Consider the following 13,673-nt stretch of genomic DNA (forward strand, 5'->3'; position numbering starts at 1 on the left):
TTTTACACCGTTCGCCACAACCATCACCTGCGTTTGTACCAGCCCCAAACAAGGTATAGGAGATCCATCAGACACAGGCTTCCCCTCCTGCTACACACAGATCAGAATCGCACAGAGCTTTTTTTTATACACGCTTATGACACTGCCACAAGTCACAGTGGTTACGTAAGATCGCAAGGGGATATCATGGATGATATAGGTAAAATAGAGCGCAGGCATATGTCTTTTCTGTTTTGTTTCAAAATTTTGCCTTATGCTATAATGGCAGCTTTCAGTTAAGGCTATAAAAGGCCTAGTTGGGTGTGGCTAACAGCCAGCCCCTGTATAGATGTGCCCCTCTGTATTTAGGAGGTGAGTACATTTAACCGCAATGTAATGATGTGCTGGGCATATATGCTAGTGTTAGGGACCTGCAGAAAAATGGGGTCCCTTGATGCTGGGCTGCAGGCTTAAATGCTTTGATCAAATCATGACAAAATCCCCTTTGTTTTATTTGCTGCACACACATAAATTTGTAGTATATTATTGTTAGCGCCGATAGCGAAAGTTTTTCTGTTTTGTACACATTTATGGCATTAATATTGCCATGCTGCTGGTACCATGTATGATATGGGTAAAACCGAGCGCGGGCATATTTATTTTCTGTTTAGGTTCCGTCTGACTCAGAATAGGACAGACATGCGCAAATTCCCCTTTGTGCTTGCGCTGTACGTAAGTACTTGTTGTTTGCATCCGTGATAAGAGATGCGTCCGTTCCAGAATCAGCCCCATTCTGTTTTGTTGCAGAGCTGAGAACAGCTGTAAGATTAGTTATTTCAGATTAGGCTCTACATGAGTCTTTGATATGCGTTTAGTACATAGGAGGACAGATGGTGTAATGGTTAGCATTACTGCCTCACAGCACTGAGGTCAGGGGTTCCATTCCCACCATATAAATAACTGGTAATAAATAATAGGTGTACATACAAAAATACACAATCTTAGGGCTACGGTAAGTGCAACATATGCGCACATGAGATTGCTGGCATAGCCGACATTGTCAACAACTAAATCGACCCCCCTATCTGCTTAATGTCTGTCTGGTTGCTGGGATTTTTACTACAGATTTGCACCTTCCAGCTGGGGCATGTAGTGGGCCCCTGTGCCACATGTCGGCCTTCTGCCCCAAAGTCAGAGTGCCAGGTAAGGAATGTAGCATTACTATATGTCTTCAGTTCTAGGTACCATTAGATAGTGTAACCAGCAAAAAAAATTTGATAGGAACTTGTATTTATAAAAATGACCACTTGGTCCGTAATGTGGTCTTAGGGGTATATTTACTAAAGTGTGGGTTTTTAGAAGTGGAGATGTTACCTATAGCAACCAATCAGATTCTAGCTTTATATTCTAGAACACAGGTTCTCAAAATCGGTCCCCAGGATCCCAAACAGTGCATGTTTTCCATGTTTCCTCACAGAGAGCCCCATTTATCAAGGATCGCTTTTGCAATGCGATCAGGGCATGCCAGTAACGCCCCTGATCGCATTGCAAAATGCGATCCTATCGGCTTGATGCATTATCCGGGACATGCAGGGAGACGGGCTCCGAAAGGAGCCCATCCGTGCGATGTCTTTGGAGGGCAGTCGGGGCTGCTGCACATGCGCAGTCATGCGGACCGCACAGGAGCGGCTCTCATTGCCGGCGGAGGGTTCCGTGAGATGTCTCTGCTGGCTGACATGCGGTAAGTCCCCATAGGCTACAGCGGCTAACGCTATCTTCAGATAGCGTTAGCTGCTGGGGCCAATATCGCAACCTATGGGGGAGGCGGCTGTCGGGGCAATGGAGGGATCACAAACCTGCTGCGGTCCCTCCTTCATACATCCGGGGGATACTTAGTATTTGAGGTAAACTCCCGAAAACAGGTGTTTTCGGGGATTTTACCTCAAATATTGAATGATAAATGGGCCCCAGAATCACAAGTGAAATAATTATCCCCGGGGGGAGAAAAAAACAGGATTGGCTACATCTGTACACATCAATCTGTATTAGATAAAGACCCGTACTCTTTATTTATTTTTAAAGTTGTATTTTTTTCCGGGGGTGCTGTCACTGACAAAGAGGTAACAATTACCCAGAACCACAATATGAAGCAAAGAAAAAGATGTTGATGTCTATTATGTGGCGCACATTAGTAATTTTTATATTAATAAAAAGATTAATCTTTATTAGATATGCATTAAAATGTCCCTGTTGGACTAGTTTAAGCAAAATAGAGGTTAAAAAACAAATAAAGAAAAGTAAGTGTGTATTGAAATAAAAAATGTGTAATAAAAAGTTGAAGAAAAATCCCCACTGTGTGTCCTCTCTCTTTATTAATCCAATATAAGAATATAATTATTATCAGGCTCTGGGCTATATACTGTATACAATGTGAGGAACTCATAACTCTTTTCCACCAAAAACCTGGGTCTGACCTGGGTTTTTGGACATGGTTCCAACCCAGGTCAGACCCCATTTACACTGTACCTTCAATCTGGGTTACTCCCAGGTCAGCCCTGTTCACACTGAACCCAGGTCTGCCCTGCTAAAGCTGTGAGGTCATAAAAAGTGGGAGGTGAATACTCCACAACCACCAATCAGCTCATTTTAGGCATGACCCAGGTCGGATAACACCGTTTACACTGCACCATTACCCGGGTCCATCCTGGGTCAATCCCTGGTAGCTACCTGGGTTGGATTGCTGGGTCACTTGACCCAGGTTACTTTTCAGGGACCTTTTACACTGAGCTGCGACCTGGATAGACCCAGCAAAAAAACAGGTTTTTGCTCTGGTGTAAAAGGGGTATAAGTTGGTTTGTACTTGTCGGAACCCGAACTGTATCCCTGTTTAAAGATAAACTACACTTGCCAAGGTTCCGTTGTGGTCGCATGGAGTATACAGACAGTTAATGTGATCCTCTATTTCTTGGGCGTCGTCTGCTTGCTGGGGTCTGTGATTACTTGGTTTTCTAAACCTGGTTCTGGCTGGGTCACATGCTTTAACACTTCCAATGGATTTCAAGCATCTGGTATAAAAGTCTATTGCTAACTGAGCATTGTTGTCTGTGCAACGTTACCTTCAGGTTTTCCTTGGACTCCTGCCAGATCCTCGCTGTGCCTGGTATATGCTGTGGACTTTCCAAATGCTTGGGCCTTTTCCTGGTTCAGTTTTGCTACAGTTTCTCGGCTGCACTACAGAGCCCAGGGCTGCTGTTGGCTCTCTGCTGTTTTACCAAGCCTGACTCTGCTATTAGTACTCCACTGTACTATTAGCCCAGCTCTGCTATTGATTCATGGCCTCACCATGTCCATCTTAAAACGACAGTTGTCAACTGCATCATAAAAGCTCAACTGCATACTGGCTTTCCCTCATGTCTTGGGGCTCATTCCCGCACCTCCTCATACCGGACCTCAGTCACGTTCCGGGGCTCAACCCCGCACCTCCTCATACTGGACCTCAGCCATGTTCCGGGGCCTCAACCCTGCACCTCCTCATACTGGACCTCAGCCATGTTCCAGGGCTCAACCCCGCACCTCCTCATACCGGATCTCAGTCATGTCCCGGGGTCAACCCCGCACCTCCTCATACCGGACCTTAGCCATGTTCCGGGGCTCAACCCTGCACCTCCTCATACCGGATCTCAGTCACATCCCGGGGCTCAACCCCGCACCTCCTCATACCGGATCTCAGTCACATCCCGGGGCTCAGCCCCGCACCTCCTCATACCGGATCTCAGTCACATCCCGGGGCTCAGCCCCGCACCTCCTCATACCGGATCTCAGTCACATCCCGGGGCTCAGCCCCGCACCTCCTCATACCGGATCTCAGTCACATCCCGGGGCTCAGCCCCGCACCTCCTCATACCGGATCTCGGTCACATCCCGGGGCTCAACCCCGCACCTCCTCTTACTGGATTCCACTCATGTCTTGGGGCTGTTTTTTAACCTCTATTTCGCTGAAACTAGTCCAAAAGGGACATTTTAATGCATATCTAATAAAGATTAATCTTTTTATTAATATAAAAAATTATTAATGTGCGCCACGTAATAGACTAAATAATTTTCTTTGTTTCATAAAATAATTATCTCCACCTGCGGATCTTTTAAAATGTGTCCAGTGAGTGATGAGCGTGTGGCACCCCACCAAAGACTATGTATTCCTACCCATGCTGAGGTGCCCCTACAAAAATGTGAAGATATAAGGTGCCTCCTGCCATTGTGTAATATAGGCTATGAATTCATTTTCTCTTTGGGGTTCAGGGACTTTTTTCTTCCCTGGCCCCCTCAGCGACGGTGGACATTAGGGGACAGTGAGTACTGTGGCAGGCTCAAGGATTGAACTAGAGGAAAAAAAGGCAGCTGGTGGCTGCGCTGTGGTGAGGTAACTGCCGGGGAGAGGAGAGGATGTCATGAGGAGAGCGGCTAGAACAGGCCTGGCCAACCTGTGGCTCTCCAGCTGTTGTGAAACTACAAGTGCCAGCATGCCTTGCCAGAGTTTTAGCATTCCCCAATAGCAAAACTGTGGCAAGGCATGCCTGGACTTGTAGTTTCACAACAGCTGGATAGCCACAGGTTGGCCAGGCCTGGGCTAGAAGGACAGATCCACAGAGGGGAACAGCCAGCAGTGAGAAGGAGCAGCACCCTTGACAGGCAGCAGGAGAGGACATTGCAGGCAGGAGGAGCTCTGAGGACATTGCAGGCAGCAGGAGAGGACATTGCAGGCAGCAGGAGCTCTGAGGACATTGCAGGCAGCAGGAGAGGACATTGCAGGCAGCAGGAGCTCTGAGGACATTGCAGGCAGCAGGAGAGGACATTGCAGGCAGCAGGAGCTCTGAGGACATTGCAGGCAGCAGGAGAGGACATTGCAGGCAGCAGGAGCTCTGAGGACATTGCAGGCAGCAGGAGAGGTATTGCAGCGTTGCACCCTGACATCACACACCAGCTGACCAACGTTACAGTTTGCTAGAGACCGGCTGTATCTAGTGCAGATTAGCCGGAAACACATTATAGAGAAAAAAGACAGGAACGAACACAAATAGGCTGCTATCCAGTCAACAGTAATGTAGTAGCCAGCACTACACAGTGCTATTTACATTGCTGTATACAACAAAAGGAAGTGTATCAGCCCCAACAAAGTGCACCACCTCTAAAGTAATCAGCTGAACTATAATATTTAGCCTAATGGGGCCCCATTAAAATATATATATACACTTGGGGGTAAATTTACTAAAGTGAGAGTTTTTAGAAGTGAATATTATACGTGTTATAAGTGCCCATAGCAACCAATCAGATTCTAGCTATCATCTTCCAGAAGGTGCAAGTTACATGTTAAGTAGAATCTGGTTGCTATGGGCAACATCACTTTTAAAACTCACTTCTAAAAACTCTCACTTAAGTAAACAATTATAGGGGGTAAATTTACTAATCCTATTGCAGTGGTCAGCTTAACCCATTGTTTGTTAGTGTTTAATATACTTACAGGTATTGTTGCTGTGAAACTTACTGAAACCATGACAGCGGCACTTGTAGCCTAGTAATAGTAAAGTGCATAAAAATGTGCTCAACAGACTAAAGAGAGTCTAAAGAGATGATATAATAAAGCTATTTTGTTTTGGTTAACTCTTTTATCACAACAGAGGAGATACAGTAACTGTTGAGTTTCAGTTTAATAAAATTTGTTATTGCACTTAAGGTAGAATTTATTAGTAAATGTATTGCAGTGAAAACCATATGATGGTGTAAACAAACGTAGATGCTTCATTTGTCATTCTAACATTGCTGAGGAGAGACTTCTTCATGACCCAAATTTCTTCTTCAGTTGGAGCATACAGATGTGGCACTCTCTGTGTTAAAACACCCTCCTTACCTCTCTGTGGGGCCTATTCGTTATATCTAAACTTTCCCTGGAGGTAATTAGGTTTAGAGCTCGCATGGAGTTCTACCTAATTACCGGGGGAATTCATCATTCCTCCTCTCCATAACTATCTATTCCGAAGAGCTGTCATTTTTGCGATTACAGCTTTTTGGGAAATAGATAGTTATCCCTGCCTGCTCTAACTTACCGCAGCTGGAATCCGTGCTGCGCATGCGCTGTTACATCTGTAAAACCAGCGCATGCGCAGCACTGCCTACAGATGCGGTAATTTTGTGTGCCCCCCCCCCCTCTGCCCCCTCCGCTCACCTCCCCCTGACTTACCTGCTCGCGAAGCAGCCTCCGGCTGCTATGCTGTCATGTGTTTTCCCCAGCAGAACTCAGTAGTTTAGAAAAAAAAAACATTATTTTTTTTTCCAAACTTTATTGTGTTCTGTTGGGGAGAACACATGACAGCATAGCAGCTCTGCCTAGGAAAGCAGCGGGTGTGCAGAAGGTGAACAGATGCCGTGCGCATCGCACGGCATCTGTTCACTAGCCTAGGGAAAGCCTGGGGGGCTGCCCAGCATCTCTGAGAGTGCTGGGCACGCCCCCTATAGTGACGAAAACGGGGGGAAGCCGTGAGGCTCCGCCCCATTTTCAGTTGGCTCCACCCCCTTTTTGGAAGCCATGCCCCCTTTTTCGCGCCCTGTCCTTCCTTCCCATACCGAAAAGTTGGGAGGTATGTAATATAGAATGATTAATATGCATGCCCAGCTGTGTCGCAGGGAGGCTCTAAGCCGGACGCCCGCTGAGATGTTATTCCCAGCGGGCACCCGGCTCCTTCCCTGCAGCGCCGCGTTAGCCGGAAGCTGGAGTTCTCTTCTGAACTCCAGCTTCCGCCTCTCTCCATGCGCACTATGGGAGAGACGTCATGACGTTTCTACTATAGTTCCGAGGAGCAGCCGGGCGGACAGGACGGCGGCGGATGCAGGAGCGGGGATTAAGGTAAGTGTTTTTTGGGGGGGTTTTTTGTACAAGCGGCACTACAGGGTCATTATATGGGGGCACTACTACAGGGTCATTATATGGGGGCACTACTATATGATTTCCTTCCTTTCAAATCAAGGGGGTAACGTCGGCGTATCTAAATATATTTTATAAAAAAAGTTCCCTGACCCCTGCAGTAGATGAACCTGTGTTAAACAAGCAAGCTACTAAAACCGGGTAAGGTGTTCAATCAGTACACCACACTAAGGGCAGTATTCAATTTGAGCTGAGCTGCGATACTTTTCCGCCTCCCAGACTTTTCGCCTACATCGTGTGTTTTGCAGGCGGAAAAGTATCACGCGCGTTCCCGTGTATCCCCGTATTGAATGTGAAAGTACGCAAAAACGGACCCGGCGAAACTTGAACAGGCGGAAAGTACTGTCAGATTTGGGGAAATCAGCCTGACGCCCCCCAAAAGATTCTCTGACATGGGGGTTCCCTATGGTACCCCCCGATTTGGCTTGCTGAAGGTATTTGGTGTTTTTAAATGGGCTCAAAAGCTGCTAAATAGCGTTTTTGTATAAGTGGTGCAGAATATTATTCTGGAGTTTTATTTGCAGAAAATAACTTATCCCAGCAAATTTGGGGTACTTGAAAATGGGGGTCAGCGTATTTAAAAGTTGCTAAATTTAAGTTGAAAAAATCGTGAAAAATCCACCTTCCGCAAGCCCCTGCAATGTAAAAAACACCTGGGGCATACTTGGGGACCCCCCCCCCAGAGTCTAGTTCACTAGTTTTTAACTTTGTTCCCCAACATTTTTTTTTTCGCCCCCAAATTCAAAGTGATTTTTTTTGGTGTTAAGTGTTTTTTTGAAAAAAAAATTGACACAGATTACCTTTGGGGGACTGTCTGAAGGCTGCACGGGGGTTCCCGCAATGTTGCACCCCAAATACCCCAATTACGCACTATTTTCCGCTTGCTATTCATAGGCAAAACTTTTCCGCCTATTACATTGCATTGACTTTCTGCCTAGGCGGAAAGTCTTTCAAATTGAATACAGCGATACTTTTCCGCCTGGCAAAATGACGGCATCAGCGAAACTTTTCTGCGGATTCCGGCTTTTCGCCTCAAATTGAATACGGGCCTAAGTCATCAAACCTTACCTGGGTATTACAAGTGCACATGCTGGGTAAACCTGGAAAACATGACCTGTGTGGGGTCCTGAGGACAGAGTTTGAGAACCACTGACCTAGAAGGTGCTAGATTCATGATAAGCAGAATCTGATTGGTTGCTATGAGCAACTTCTTCACTTCTAAAACTCTCACTTTAGTAAATATACCCCTAATTGTTCACGTGCCATATTTACCTTTAAACGAGTGGTCCCTACTAAAACGGCTAAACTGAAATAAGTATATTGGCCAAGCCAACATGATTCCTATGTGCTATAGCTTAGAACAGAAGTTCCCAGACTCAATCCTCAAGGCATACGCGCATGGATCGAGGTTTCTGAGTACCCAGAAACACCCCCCCTCCCCCAGATGAACCAAATTTGTTTTTCTCTGCACTGGCCTCGGGCACGACGGAGCTGCCGCCGCTCCACAGACAGAGAGCTCTATTGGCAGAGCTCTCTGCACGGGATACAGTTATTGCAGAGCAGCAGCAGAAACTCCCCTCACATGGGCTCCGGCGGTGACCCTCCTCAGCCCTCGGTAAGTATGCTGTATGTGTGTATGTATGTAAGCTGTGAACAGGCCTGTCAACAGCCGGTCCGGGTCCCAGTAAAAAAAGGGGTGTGGCTTAATCACGGGAGGCGTGGCCACGCCCCCTTAGGTCAGGGAGAAAAAGTTTTGCAGCACTGGCGAGAGGGGTGCAGTGAGCCCCCTCAGCCCGGCGCATAACCAGTGGGGGGCGCGATCAGCATGATCGCTCCCCCCACAGGCATAGGAGACTGCTGTGGCGAGCAGTCGCCCAGTGCTGCTCAGCATACAACAGCGTGTGCTGGGCTGCTGTGATGTAAGGGGGGGTGTGGTGTCGGGCCCCTCCAGCAAGTCTAGGCCCCCCCCCCTCTCCGCGCCCCTGGCTGTGAATAAGTATGTTTGTGTGTGTATATATGTAAGTGTGCCGTGTGTGTGTATGTCTATGCTATGTGTATGTATGACACACACACACACACCCCCCCCTACAAATCCTGCTTTTGTCACTGCAGGGTACCCTAACAGTCCAGGTTTTAAGGATATCCATGTTTGAGCACAGGAGACTTAGGCCCTCATTCAGAGCCGTACGCTCTGAGCAGAGCGCACGCTCTGAATGAGGGCCGCCCTCCATAAAAATGGAGCGTCCTCCTGGACGCTCGTATAGCTGTGGGTCACCACCCACAGCCTATACGAGCGTGCATTTTGATGGCCGCGATTGTCGTGACCATCGCGACCATCGAAACTGCGTGCCGGAGCCTGCGGTTGGGGTTTTCAACCGCAAGCTCCGGAGTGATTTTGGCTCTAGTGATGTCAGTGGGCCGGCTTCTGACGGGAGGCGTTCCCGTGGGAACGCCCCCGTCAGGGAGGCACGCCCCCGGCACGCCCACCAAAGGGGGCGTGCTGTCAGTCAACATCGACAGCACGCCCCCTTGGAAGAGACACTACGAGCGAAGGAAAATCCTTCGCTCGTCGCGTCTGGCGCATGCGCATGACGGAGCTCCCTCCGTCGTGCGCATGCTCAGTGCAGAACATCGACCCACTTGCGAGCGGACAGCCGCTCGCGAGTGGGTCTGAATCAGGCCCTTAATTAGTACCTTAGTCAATTTGATTTAACAATCTGTGCTCAGTCATGGATATCCTTAAAACCTGGACTGTAATGGCGGAGTTTGGGAACCTCTGGTTTATACATATTTTTATTTAGTTGATATTTTCACATGCAATTCTTGTTATCCCATATTAAAGTCAGAGCACTATTCCATGGGATGGGCACGAGGTATGGGATGCCGGCTTTTTGGATCCTGACGGTTAGAATCTCCACACTGGCATGCCGACAGGCTTAGCTCTGGCGACACAGTAAATTTGATTTAACAATTTGTGCTCAATCATGGATATCCTTAAAACCTGGACAGTTAGGGTGCCTTGAGGACCGAGTTTTTGAACCACTGAATTAGAACATGCAGCACTGCCTGGCTTCCTATGTAATAATGCAGCTTTATGTGGTGGGTGTGGGTATCATATGCTGCCATTCGGCCACAGGAGTGTCTGGCCACTGCCACTTAGGGGGGTATTTATCAAAGACTGGAGAGAGAGAATATTGTGAGAGATAAAGCACTAACCAATCAGCTTCTAACTTATATTTTACAAGCTGTGTTTGAAAAATGACAGTTAGGAGCTGATTGGTTAATACTTTTTCTCTCACAATTTTATCTCTCATGAAGCTTTAGTACATAGACACCTTGGATCCTTCTTTCTATGGTACCTTTCTCTCTCTCTGTAACCTTTCCATTCTGTGCAGGTAGCATTCATCTTGTAGTTGTCAATAAGGCTCCAACTTTGGTTGATGTCACAGAGATATGTCACAGATATACCAGCGATGATATGCCTGAGCATTTTTTGTTTTGCTGTCGACTTTATCACTATTAAAATAGAGGATGGTACCGTAGATGTAGTTTCCAGTAGCAATCATTAGATTCAAAGCAGACCTGTCACCAAAGCTGGATTCCACCTCCGGACTGTATACAACAGTCGTAACACCTGTCACTGAGCTTTATCTTAAATTCTACATAAGGTATTTCTTAGGTCACCAATCTAACACAAAAATATTAGACACATTACAATGTTTTTCATTAGATTACAATTACTACAGCTGTAACGCTCCTTTTTACAAAGGTTCACAAGTGATTGGCTAGGTTGAAGACGCTACGCCTGGGGCATGTCATGTGATCACTGGCGGGATTGTCCATCCAAGGGTCTGCCATTGATAGTTGATGGTTTCTAGTTATCGTCCGAAAACCATTAATGGCTAAACCATTGATGGTGGGCGGCCTTGTGAGTTTCGCGTAATGTAGACTGTGGCCCTGCATTCCCAAAGGAGAAAGTAACCACCATCAGACGTCCATTGTCAATGTGCATCATCTGATCTCCACCATCGATTGAAAAACCATGGACCAATGGCACTGAACCAGGGATTGATGCTAACCATCAATGGACGATGGCAAACCTAATTGGAATACATGCTACAACACCGGTGCAGAGTCTCTCCATTATTATTAAGTCCTACCATAAAAGAAGAGCTGAGAGCTCCATTCCAGTTACCCGAGTGTTGATAATTTGAAATGACTCTATCACCTCTTTCGAGCACTGATTTACATTGTGAATGTAGAGACTGTGAGCTGTATTCAGGAGACACGCTGGCTAGAGACCCAAGAATGATGCTCCGAGTGTCAGTCACTGCTCTGCGGAGCTGCGTATAGACTAATAGTACTTGTGGGCATGCTGGGACCAGGCCCAGATTAACAATGGGGCGGATGGAGCTACAGCTCCAGGCCTCCACATAAAAATAGGCCCATTGCCATGACAACATGATGTTGACTGGCCATCTGCTCTCCACACAGTCGGCCATAAATCATAAGTATAAAAATTGTATTTCTATTTACCTCACAAAATTAAGCATTTTTTTTATTTTACATATTTAGGGAGACATTGGGGCTAAGAGTATAGGGGTGTACATGCCCACATGGCACTGGCCACACCCACACAGCACTGGTCACACCTCCTCTCTTCTCATAATAGGCCCTTGGTCATTTTCAGCTCCAGGCCCATGTGGCCCTCAATCCGGCCCTGGCTGGGACTGTTAGTGCGCCCAGGCCGACACTGCCAGACAGAGCACAGTGACAGGATAACCGAACGTGTGGACAAGAGCTCTGGTTCCTGCTAAATATGTTGCCCATCTGGATGCAGAAAGGGACTCTTGGTGAATTCTGGCAATGTGGAGGCTATATCTAGGTGACCTTAGTACATATGTATGTGAAATGCTAATATTTCCCTATTTGTAGAGCTACAATGGGCTCTGCGTAAACATCTTTGCTATAATTTGACAAAACCTCAAAAAAAATGTATTGTAATAAATAGAACTCAGTTATTTCAAGTATATAATACAGCTCAATAACATAAATGCTTTGATGCCCCATAATCCGTATATTTTCTAATTTTTAGGCTTTTAGGGGGAGATGTACTAAAGGGGAAAATGTGGTAACACCCCAAAAATGCAGTTTTCGGGGGTTTTACCGCATGCCCCGTATGTACTAAGCAGCAGAATGTGATGCATTCTGCTGCTTTGCTTCGCTAGGTAACGTCACCTTCAGGTGGCATTACCCAATAGAAGCCTATGGGCTTCTTAACGCGACGCTCCTGGCTGGGAGGGATCCGATCGGGGGCAGGATGTACTAAGCATCGCTTCCGTGATGCGGTACATCCCCCCTGACTTTGCGTACATACCGCGGCTCCGCGGCCTTCTGCGCATGCGCACAAGGACTTCTGGGTGTTCAACCCGGAAGGCTCTCTGCCCGGCAGCATCGCAAAGGACAGCTCTAATCGGGAGAGCCGTCCTTTGCGAAATCCTAGGTACATACCGCGGTAATGAACCGCGGTATGTACGCGAAGACAGGTGGATGTACCGCATTGCGGAAGCGATGCTTAGTACATCTCCCCCTCATTGTGCACCCCAAGACACCCCAACAGTTCAGGTATAAGAGCTATCCAAGGCTGAGCACCTGTTAGGGTGCCTTTATGAACGAGTTTGGGAACCTCTGCACTAGGGGCTCTTCTTAAGAATGATCATACTTATTTGCTCCGCCCACAAAATGGCTGCCTCTATAATGCATGGTAATAGTAATCTCTGTATGCGGTTCTCAGCTGACATCATATACAAGAAAAAACTAAATTCCTGTCATCTGCCTCGCTCCCGATTCTGGGTATAATCCTCGTATTATGCTGAGATTATCCCTTGCTTTTTACAAAATCAGATTATGGATTTAGAAGCTCATTTGTGACAGGCATTTACCACAGTCTTATCACCGGAGAGGGGAGAGCGAATACATTTTATTGCCCATAATTAATAATTAATTATATATATTTTATTCAGTCAGATGTACCTATCCTTATATCAGGCAGAAAGACACATATATCTCTTGTTCATTCATATATCTCTGTCTATAACCAGTTTACCTGAGTTCTCAGGGCCTGATTCAGCAGCGATCGCAAACACAATTACGTACGCAGACCGATGCCATTGTTTTCCATTGCGCGTGCGTATAAGCTGCACTGAGCGTGCGCTGTGATCGCACTGCGATTACGCACGCAGAGAGGAACCTATCACAGAGTGAGTGATAGGCTGTGAGTATTTGGGGGTGGTGACGGGGGAGTAGTCGGAAAAACGCAGGTGCGCCTGTCCGTCTGAACGCCGTTGCTTGGGCGTGCATAAATAAGCCACTGCTTTTGCATACTGAGCTAGAAAGCCCACTGCGTGCGAGGAGACTTGCAGTGTCTGTGGCAGGTTAGAGCTGTTGTAAATGCTGAGTGAACGGTCGATGGTACCGATGTTTACGCAGAAGAGCGACAGTGGACGGATATGACAAAGCAGAAGTGGGCGTCATTACGGTGGCTGAGCTTTGGCAAGCATTGGCCTATTTTCGCAGCTACGATCGCAAATTGCGATCCGTACTGAGGGCCTAATTCAGACCCGCTCGCGAGCGTAGGACGCTCGCAAGCGGGTCGATGGTGCCCTAATGCGCATGCGCACGACGGAGGGAGCCAAGCTGTCGCTCCGGGTCTCGCACC

This window comes from Taudactylus pleione, unplaced genomic scaffold, assembly GCF_031769625.1.
Source record: "Taudactylus pleione unplaced genomic scaffold, aTauple2 ptg000061l, whole genome shotgun sequence".
In the NCBI taxonomy this organism is placed as follows: Eukaryota; Metazoa; Chordata; class Amphibia; order Anura; family Myobatrachidae; genus Taudactylus; species Taudactylus pleione.